We start from the raw sequence: 11221 nt of genomic DNA on the forward strand, positions 1-11221 counted from the left end.
CCCCCCCGGCCATTTACAACATACTTCGGGTGTCATTGTCTCTTGTTGCAGCGAAACAAGCTCAGGGTTCCCATTGATTTGTCATTGTCATGAGTTAAAATTTCCATGAAAATAAAATGTTCCTTATATTCATTGTTGTGGCGTGTCTGTATCTTATTTTGAAGGGATGTTTAAACATAACCATAGTGACCAGAGTCAGAGAGCGTTAGGGCAGTGGTTGAGAGTAGAGGAGTAAACTACCCCCCCCCCCCACCGGGCCTCAGTAAAATTGTCAAGCATTCAGTGGTCCCTGGTGATAAAAAGGTTGGGGAGCACTGCTCTAGGGGACAGAGATCAGGTCCCTGGGAGAAATTGGCAGTGTCATAGAAGAAGAAGAAGAAAGAAGAAGAAGAAGAAGAAGAAGAAGAAGAAGAAGAAGAGTTGGTTCTTATATGCCGCTTTTCCCTACCCGAAGGAGGCTCAGAGCGGCTTACAGTCGCCTTCCTATTCCTCTCCCCACAACAGACACCCTGTGAGGTGGGTGACGCTGAGAGAGCCCTGATATCACTGCCCGGTCAGGACAGTTTTATCAGTGCCGTGGCGAGCCCAAGGTCACCCAGCTGGTTGCATGTGGGGGAGCGCAGAATCGAACCCGGCATGCCAGATTAGAAGTCCACACTCCTAACCACTGCACCAAACTGGCTCTGGAGTAGTTTCTGTTGGCATCACATCCCTGCAGAGTTTCCTCCAGTGATGGGCAGGAGAAGGTTCTGCCCTTGGTTCTCCCTGGTCAGAGCTCACCAATCAGATTCAAAAGGTGAATGGAACTCTGAACAGAAATGGCAGTTTAACTGTCACCACCAGCCGAGGGACAAAATGGTCAGTTGGATTTTGGAGGGAGAATGGATAGGAGGAATCCTGGACTAGTCAGGGAGGCCAGAAGGGATTGTAATGATCAAGTTCCCAGATGAAGAGTGAATTATTCAAGCAGTCTAGTTCTGGTCTCTGCCTTAAAAGCTGTCTTAACTAAGGTGAACATCTCCCAGCTCTAGGGCTTTTCTGCTTCACTTTTGAGTTCTGGCCTCATACTTCTTCAGTTTATCTGCTGATTTCTGCATATATTTTTGTGCCTTTAGTTTTCACTTCAGCTTTGTTGTCCCCCCCCCCCCCCAGATCTTTTGAGACCACTTTTACCCCAATCTGTTTCTGGAAGCTGATTTTGAGTTGCCCTTTACCATGTGTGTTTCTGCCAGTTTTATTTGCCTCACCCACTCCCACTTACCTCTAGCCTACTTTTCAATGACTGGACTGTCATCCTTGTCAAACTGCTGCCTCTCCTCCTCTTTCATTTTTTGATATAAGGAAACAGGCATATCTCTGCAAGGGAAGGCACTGGAGACCTTTTTTAAAACAAAAAAAATTGAAGCTGAGAATTCAGTGAAAATGCTTAACCTATTGGCACAATGATATATTTATATACTTATGTTTTTTGTTGTTGTTAGGTGCGAAGTCATGTCCGTCCCATCACGACTCCATGGACAATGATCCTCCAGGCCTTCCTGTCCTCTACTATTCCCCGGAGTCCATTTAAGTTCACACCCACTGCTTCAGTGACTCCATCCAGCCACCTCATTCTCTGTCGTCCCCTTCTTTTGCCCTCAATCGCTCTCAGCATTCGGCTCTTCTCCAGGGAGTCCTTCCTTCTCATGAGGTGGCCAAAGTATTTGAGTTTCATCTGCAGGATCTGGCCTTCTAAAGAGCAGTCAGGGCTGATCTCCTCTAGGACAGACCGGTTTGTTCGCCTTGCAGTCCAAGGGACTCGCAAGAGTCTTCTCCAGCACAAGAGTTCAAAAGCCTCAGTTCTTTGATGCTTGGCCTTCCTTATGGTCCAACTTTAGTTCCTCTTCACTTTCTGCCATTAGAGTGGTATCATCTGCATATCTGAGGTTGTTGATATTTCTCCCTGCAATCTTGATCCTAATTTGTGACATCTAACCCTGCCTTTCTCATGATGTGCTCCGCATACAAGTTAAATAGGCAAGGCGACAGTATACAGCCTTGTCGAACTCCTTTCACAATTTTGAACCAGTGATTCCATGCCCGGATCTCACTGTTGCTTCTTGACCTGCATATAGGTTTCTCAAGAGACAAAAAAAGATGCTCTGGTATTCCCATCTCTTTAAGAACTTGCCACAATTTGTTGTGCTCCACACAATCAAAGGATTTAGCATAGTCAATGAAGTAGAAGTAGATATTTTTCGGGAACTCCCTAGCTTTCTCCATGATCCAGCGTATGTTGGCAATTTGATCTCTAGTTCCTCTGCCTCTTTGAAATCCTGCATGTACTTCTGGAAGTTCTCGGTCCACATATTGCTGGAGCCTAGCTTGTAGGATTTTCAGCATAACTTTGCCAGCATGAGAAATGAGTGCTATGGTGCAGTAGTTTGAACATTCATTGGCATTGCCCTTCTTTGGGATTGGAATGTAAACTGACCTTTTCCAATCCTGTGGCCATTGTTGAGTTTTCCAAATTTGCTGGCATATTGAGTGTAGCACTTTTACTGCATCGTCTTTTAAAATTTTGAATAGTTCAACTGGAATGCTGTCACCACCACTAGCTTTATTGTTGCTCAGACTTCCTAAGGCCCATTTGACTTCACATTATAGGATGTCTGGCTCCAGGTCAGTGACTACCCCATTGTGGTTATCAGGGATGTTAAGCTCGCTCTTGTATAGTTCCTCTGTATAATTTTGCCACCTTTTTAAAATCTGCTTCTGTGAAGTCCCTATAACTTTGGTCCTTTATCATATCCATCTTTGCATGAAACGTTCTCTTCATATCTCCAATTTTCTTGAAAAGATCTCTGGTCCTCCCCATTCTATTGTTTTCTTCTATTTGTTTGCACTGTTCATTTAAGAAGGCATTCTTATCTCTTCTAGCTATTCTCTGGAATTCTGCATTCAATTGGGTGTATCTTTCTCTTTCTCCCTTGCCTTTCACTTCCCTTCTCTCCTTAGCTATTTGTAAAGCTTCCTCAGACAGTCATTTTGATTTCTTGCATTTCTTTTTCTTTGGGATGGTTTTAGTTGCTACCTCTTGTACAATGTTGCGAACCTCCGTCCATAGTTCTTCAGGCACTCTGTCTAGCAGATCTAATTCCTTAAATCTATTTGTCACTTCTACTGTATATTCGTCGGGGATATGATTTAGTTCATACCTGAGTGGCCTAGTGCTTTTTCCTACTTTCTTCAATTTAAGCCTAAATTTTACAACAAGAAGCTGATGATCTGAACCACAATCAGCTCCTGGTCTTTTTTTTTTATTGATTGTATCGAATTTCTCCATCTTTGGCTACAGAGCCCATAGTCAATCTGATTTCTGTGTTGATCGTCTGGTGATGTCCATGTGTAGAGTTGTCTCTTGGGTTGTTGGAAAAGAGTGTTTGCTATGACCATTGTATTCTCTTGACAAAATTCTACTAGCACAAAATTCTACCAGTCTGTGCCCTGCTTCATTTTGTACTCCAAGGCCAAACTTGCCTGTAATCCTGGTTATCTTTTGGCTTCCTACGTTAGCATTCCAGTCCCCCATGATGATAAGCACATCATTTTTGGCGTTGCTTCTAGAAGGTGTTGTAGGGCTTCATAGAACTGGTCAACTTCATCCTCTTCAGCAGCAGTGGTTGGGGCATAGACCTGGATTACTGTGATGTTGAATGGTTTGCCATGAATTCAAACTGAGATCATTCTGTCATTTTGGGGATTGTATCCCAAGACTGCTTTTCCTACTCTCTTATTGGTTATTTATTTTATTTATTCATATTTTTATACTGCCCTCCCCGAAGGCTCAGAGCGGTTTACATATAACTGAAACCATACATGAAACCATACATATAATAACATGAATATTATTAATCGATAAACCGGGTGACAACACACAACACAACAGCTACTCCATTTCTTCTGTGATATTCTTGTCCACAGTAGTATACCTGATGGTCATCTGAATTAAATTCACCCATTCCTATCCATTTTAGTTCACTGATTCCTAAAATGTCGATGTTCAGTCTTGTCATCTCTTGTTTAACCATGTCGAGCTTGCCTTGATTCATGGATCTGATGTTCCAGGTTCCTATGGAATTAAAGCCTTTATAGCATCGGACTGTCTTTTCACCTCCAGTTACCTCCACAACTGAGCGTCCTTTCAGCTTTGGCCCAGTCACTTCATTCATTCTGGCGCTACTCGTACTAGCCGTCTGCTCATCCCCAGTAGCTTATTGGACACCTTTTGACCTGAGGGGCTTATCTTCTGGCGTCATATCATTTTGCCTTTTGAACCTGTCCATAGAGTTTTCATGGCAAAGATACTGGAGTGGTTTGCCATTTTCTTCTCCAGTGGATCACCTTTTGTCAGAGCTCTCTGCTATGATCTGTCCATCTTGGGTGGCCCTGCACGGCATAGCTCATAGCTTCACTGAGCTACGCAAGCCCCCTTGCCACGACAAGGCAGCGATCCTTGAAGGGGAGGGTATTTATGTTTTGTTGTTAGGTGCAAAGTCATATCCGACCCATCGCGACCCCATGGACAATGATCCTCCAGGCCTTCCTGTCCTCTACCATTCCCCGGAGTCCATTTAAGTTTGTACCTACTGCTTCAGTTAATCCATCCAGCCACCTCATTCTCTGTCGTCCCCTTCTTCTTTTGCCCTCAATCGCTCCCAGCATTAGGCTCTTCTCCAGGGAATCCTTCCTTCTCATGAGGTGACCAAAGTATTTCAGTTTCATCTTCAGGATTTGTCCTTCTAAGGAGCAGTCAAGGCTGATCTCCTCTAGGACTGACCGGTTTGTTTGCCTTGCAGTCCAAGGGACTTGCAAGAGTCTTCTCCAGCACCAGAGTTCAAAAGCCTCAATTCTTTGACGCTCGGCCTTCCTTATGGTCCAACTTTCACAGCCATACATCGCAACTGGGAACACCATAGCCTTGACTAAACGCACTTTTGTTGGCAGGGTGATGTCTCTGCTTTTTAGGATGCTGTCTAGATTTGCCATTGCTTTCCTCCCCAGGAGCAAGCGTCTTTTAATTTCTTTGCTGCAGTCCCCATCTGCAGTGATCTTGGAGCCCAGGAAAATAAAATCTGTCACTATCTCCATATCTTTCCCATCTATTTGCCAGGAATTGAGAGGGCCAGATGCCATGATCTTTGTTTTCTTGATGTTGAGTTTCAAGCCAACCGTTGCACTCTCCTCCTTCACCCGCATCAACAGGCTCTTTAGTTCCTCTTCACTTTCTGCCATTAGAGTGGTATCATCTGCATATCTGAGGTTGTTGATATTTCTCCCTGCAATCTTGATCCCAATTTGTGACTCCTCTAATCCCACCTTTCTCATGATGTGCTCTGCATACAAGTTAAATAGGCAAGGCGACAGCATACAGTATAAACATATATTTATGTTTTAGGGGCCTTTAAAAAAAGGGTGTATGCTGTGAAACTATTGATGATGACAGCAGTGCCCTCCCTCGAAAATCCTGATTGTTCAGGGCATACGTGAAAGAAATCAAACTGATTCCACATCTGTGAAAATGCAGAGGGAGTGAAGGCATACAGAAGAAGCACCCCCAAACTGACTCTAGTTCATGTGGAGTGACTGTCAAGAAAGTCAGGAGTGAGTATGACCGCCTCTGGTACTGTGTCAGCTAATCTGAGAAATCGTACAATAAAATCAGAGTCCAGTAGCATCTAAGACCAACAAAGATTTATTATTAGTCTGAGGAAGAGTGCTTGCACTTGAAAACTCACGCTTTGAGTAAATCTTTGTTGGTCTTAAAGGTACTACTGGACTCTGATTTTATTGTGCTACTTCAGACCAACATAGCTTCCCATTTGAATATATCCCTGAGAAATTGCGTGAGTTATATTTTTGGTCAGAAGGAGGCATTATGTAGACTTCTGCTTTGGACAACATGTCTGCATGTCTTGGGCCGTGTCTAAGAAGTGGTACCACTTTCCCCTTAGAAACAGAGCACTGGCTGCAAAGCTTTGACAATGGTTATGTTTGGGAGTACAGAAGAGAGAATCCGGGGAGGATTCTCAGGATACTTTCCTGCTCCCCTCCCTATATCTGATATTACAGGTACCCACCCAATTGCCTGTGGCATGTAAGAATTGTCTCTAGTTTTCTAGTCTAGGAAGATTTATTTGTTCCCTTCCTTGCATGTTGATATACTGGAAATCCCATTAAGGTTGTCCAATATGAACAGACTGGTGATCACTGACCCAAAAGAAGCACATCAGGCATCAACCAGGGGCAGGGCCTTTAAAGTCCTGGCCCCGACCTGGTGGTATTAGCTCCCAGAAGAGCTCAGGGCCCTGATGGAACTGGGTCAGTTCTACAGGGGCCTGTAAGATGGAACTCTACTGCCAGGCATTTGGTTGGGGCCAGTGAACAGCAAGACAACACTGATTAAACATCATTTGGGCTCCCTCTATATCCCTCCCCTCCAACGCCCAAATTCACTTAAATGAAACATTTTGGCTATACAGCTGATATGACTAATATGACTGTTTTAAATATGGGTTTAAAGTTTTAATGTGTGTAGAATTCTATTATGTATACTTTATAAACAAAGCTGGAATCTGCCCTGAGCCTACATGCTGGGGGGGGGGGGGGGGAAGAGGGCATGCTATAAATGAAAAAAATCAATCAATAAATAGGGTTCCATGTCCAGGAAGGAAGGCTAATAAAATAGGGGGTGTGAAACTTTGGTGGATGTAATGGTAATGTTAGATTGCCAATGTTTGTTGGATTTTAATTATAATAAACTGCTTTAGGAGACAAGTTCGTCTGAAAAGAGAAAAACTTCTGCAAGATGTAAGCCTGCTGTGCTGTCATCTACTTGAATTCTTTGCAATGTGAAGAGCAAATATCTCTGCAGCTTGCCTTGCAAGGATGACTCATGAGCTGGAGGGCAGCAGAGGAGGTGCTCATCTTTGGGTCTTCTGGTATGCAGTTGTATTATGATCACTTTTTAGATATAATCCTCTGCTTTTTATAAAAAGGAACATTACTATGACTCAAATATTCTATTGTAATGGGAACATCCTCAAAGTTGAATATGTTCAAACATGTTCATTGCTTAAATTTTTACTGATTAAATAATCACAACTTGGACTGGGAAAAATTGTTTTGTTTTGTTTTGTACTTGGTTTCTACCTGGCTTTATTTAAGTCAGGCATCTAAAAGAGTTTCTCTCTCTCTCCTCGGCTTTCCCCCCCCCTGCAAGCCAGCAACTTCCTCAGTTTTGCTAGGTGGCGATTGGTGCATGTGTATCGGCTTAGAACTCAGGACTTGTAAATGCATGTAAAATTAAATCAAGTTTCTTCAGGTCTGCTGTAGTAAAACAAAATTCATGTCCGTACTAGCATAAGCAGTCTTTGTGACAACAGTGTATATCTGGGAATCTCCTCATTATATATCAAGGAAATCAGTGAATAAGTCTTTAAATACAATTGTTACTACAGAAACATCTCCAAGATCTTTGGACTCACTTCAGATTCTATTCTTACAGAGTTTGAAGTGGCTCCAAAGGGATGTGTCTGGAGTAATTCTGCATGGGATTTGATTGGGAAATTTTTGGAGAGTTCCAAAAAGGAATTCAAACAGAGACAGTGGACTTCAGCAGAAAATAATTTATTAAGTATTTCTAACTACAGAGAACTGTAGTGCTGAAAGTAAGTCTTCAAAGTTCTAACAGGCATACCATGCTGCATTATATAATGTCATCTTTCATCTCATTATCCCGTGACCTATTCAGTACATATTTCCCCATGTTTTCATTAACATTTACTATGTTTACCAGTAATATTTATTTAATGCACATTTTAGAAGTTAATTAGAAATGGCCACTAACTCTAAAGATAACAAGCACTTACTCAATGGTAAGCAACTATTGTTCATTATGTCTTCATAGTCTAACTCCTATATCTTCTCTCTGAGGCTAGGCTTGGGACAGACATCACCAAGCATTTGTTTATCTGGAGTACAGCATGAACTCAACTTCAAACAGGTCTGTTACATTCTTAATTTGACATCTCCTTATGATACCAGCAACATTTATGACATTAGCAGAATTCAGGCAGAGTTCAAGAATTTAGGACATACAGACATTTTAAGGCACACAAAATGGAACTGCGTTTGGTTAAGTTCTCTGTCAGATTCTAGTGTTATTCTTTATTTAATCTCCTCTATTTTATTCTCACAACAACCCTGTAAGGTAAATTGGGCTGGGAGTGTATGAGTGGCCCAACGTTACCCAGCAAGCACCCATAGCAGAATACCCAGGGCTGGAAGTGTATGAGTGGCCCAACGTTACCCAGCAAGCACCCATAGCACTCATAGCAGAGATTCAGACCTGAGTCTCCCACATCTTAGTCTGACACTCCTAATGCTATATCACACTGCCTCTTAGAAGTGGTAAGGAACGATGAAACCTTTGCTGTACTGTTCCAGTTAAGGCCGCAAGACAGACGATTAAAAATATGTATAGTAATACTAGGCTGTACCTTGTCCTGACATGAATATGAAAGTGCCACACCCATGGCTACTTTGAGTGAGTGAGAAAGCTCAGTGAAAATGCTGACTCATTGTGATGTATTATGATAGCTTGCAAGTATGAGTTATATATCCTTTTTCCTGCAAGGGATTTGATATATGTGCCTGTGAGCTGTCTAGTATTCATAGCCTCAGCTGTCCAGTAATTATAGCCTAAGTCAATGATGAGACGTTTTTGCAACTCCAGAGGATTAAAATATCTCTGAGATTCTGGTAAAACCCAACAGGAGTCTTGTGCCAGCTTCAGGACTGCAGTATAACAATTGTGTGCCAAAGCCCACTTCAGTAGTTGCCAAAGGATCTGAATAATTTCTTGGAAATCAGTAGAACTGATAATAGCAGGATCTTGCCTGAAAACTAGACTATGCCCAGTATGTTAGGAGCTGATAGAGGTACGTCGGCTCTTCTCATGATGTTAGATCTGTCAATCGTGTTTGATGTGGTTGACCACGAGTTAGCCCACTGCCTCACCAGAACCAGGATTCATGGAACAGCTCCGAAGTGGCTGATCTCTTTTCTCCAGAATTGGACACAGAGGGTGGCAGTGGGAGAGGGTATGTCACGCCCTTATAAACTCCTATGAGGACTACCTCAGGGTGTGATTCTCTCCTCTACGTTGTTCGTCTTTGTGCGCCCTCTGGTCCAGCTGATCCAGAGTTACAGGCAGGGTTGTCACCAATATGCAGATGACATCTCTTTCTCCTAATGGATGGCTGGCCTGACTCCCCCCCCCCCTAATAACATTTGCCAAATGTTTGGAAGCAGTGATGGTTTGGCTCAAGCTGAGTTGCCTTTAATGCAATCCTTCCAAGACAGAGGACCTGTGGCTGGGTTGGAAATGGTCTGGTCAGGCAGTGTGTCTCCCTTGCCTCAATGAGGTGCAATCTTGCCATTGGCCAGGAATCTTGGGGTGATCTTTGACAACTTCCTGTCTATGGAGGCGCAGATCACCAGAGTAGCCCAATTGATATTTATCCACCTGTGCCAAGTGAGGCTCCTAGTTCCCTATCTGGCCCCAGCAGCATATAAGAACCAATTCTACTTCTTCATCATCTTAGATTTTTGGCAAAGAATTGGCCACAGCTTTATTATCGTGCAAATGAGCATCAAAGACGCATGGAAGGATCTAGTAATCTTGCGGCCAGAGGACTGCAAGGAAGCCCTAGCTCCAACAGCTAGACCTGGAGGTGCATAAAATCTACATGTGCTAACACCCAGGTCCAATCCTTGGAAGGAGCAGGCAGGTGGAGGTTCCAATGGGCATTAGCCTCTACTAGGAGCCTGACCTGCCAACCAGCAATGTGAGCCAGGCAACCAATCCCTGCCCCTACAGAGATTGCACTGTAGCTCAACATCGACAGCCTCTTATGGAGGTGCCCTAAAATGGGGGAATCTGGTACACAGGTTAAGCTTCCCCCCATTATGGATCCACCCGATGCACCACAACTGCCACAAAGTGTGTGTGTGGGGGGGACTTTTCCAGTGCTCTCACCAACACTCAGACTTGCAGATAACAGTACAAAGCATGGCGAAAATTGTGAAGCCCATTGTACAACCCCCAGTCTGACAAGTACATGTTGTCCTTGCAAAACAATGCTGGCTAATCAAAACTGATATCTGGGGGGGGGGGGGTAGATAGTCCAACAATGATTTCGCCACCTTGCAGATCTGCCTCCTACCGAATTCCATGTGCTCTGATGTAACCATTCCTTTCCAAGCTTGCCTCTCCACAAATCAGAAAACTGGAGTACCTGGTAAGCCTTGTTGAATGATCCTCTTGTCCATCATGATGGATGTGGAAAGTGACAAGTCAATTTGGTGTCACCAGCAAATGTAAGTAGACCCTCCACCCCCTCCTCCAGATCATTGATGAAAATGTTGAAAAGTGCCAGATCCTGTGGCACTCCACTGTTCACTTCCCTTCAATCTGATGAAACACTGTTGACAACTACTCTTTTGATATGGTTTTCTAACCATCTCCCTATCTACCTAACCAGCCTCCAGCCTCCAAGTTTCCCCATCAGAACATCTTGGGGAACCTTGTCAAAAGACTTATGTAAACAGCATCAACTTCCATGATCTAGTAAGCCTGTCACTTGGCCAAAGAGGAAACCAGACTATTCTGGCAAGACCCATTGGAGACATATCCATGGTGACTTCCCTGGATCACCAAGTTGTCCTCCCGATGTTTGCAGATCACCCCCTTTAATATCTGCTCCATTATTTTCCCCATCACCTTCACCTCATACACCAACTCCTGTCTGGTGGTCTGTATTAAGTTGAATATGGCCAAGGTTCTTCTACTATTTGATAAATGAACTTGACAGCCAGACAGGACAGAAGGTTGCCTGTCTCTGGATGCTTAGCAGAGTTTGTTTCCCAGCACACGTTAAGGAAATCGAAGTCACCCATAATTATAAGGTTCTGTTGCCTGGATATTCTATCAAGCCGCTCAAAGAGGACAGCATCCAAGTCCTCACCCTGATCAGGTGGTTTGTAGCAGATGTCAACCACTATATTCTTTGTTTTTCCCTCCCTTATCTCTACCTGGATGCTTTCCACTGGAATGCCACTCTCCTTTTCTAGTATATCTTGACAGGTAAGCCCTCTCCTTATATACAGCACAATGCCA

At 43.5% G+C, this 11221-nt stretch overlaps 1 long non-coding RNA gene across 1 annotated transcript; it reads left to right on the top strand.

The window, feature by feature from the left end:
* The first annotated feature begins 842 nt into the window (after positions 1–842).
* On the top strand, positions 843–7150 carry LOC143833667 (uncharacterized). The gene is made up of 3 exons (XR_013229685.1): positions 843–1010; positions 5438–5643; positions 6810–7150. It is a non-coding gene; the product is annotated as an uncharacterized LOC143833667 (long non-coding RNA).
* Positions 7151–11221: the final 4071 nt, after the last annotated feature.

Source organism: Paroedura picta, chromosome 1, assembly GCF_049243985.1.
Source record: "Paroedura picta isolate Pp20150507F chromosome 1, Ppicta_v3.0, whole genome shotgun sequence".
NCBI classification, from domain to species: domain Eukaryota; kingdom Metazoa; phylum Chordata; class Lepidosauria; order Squamata; family Gekkonidae; genus Paroedura; species Paroedura picta.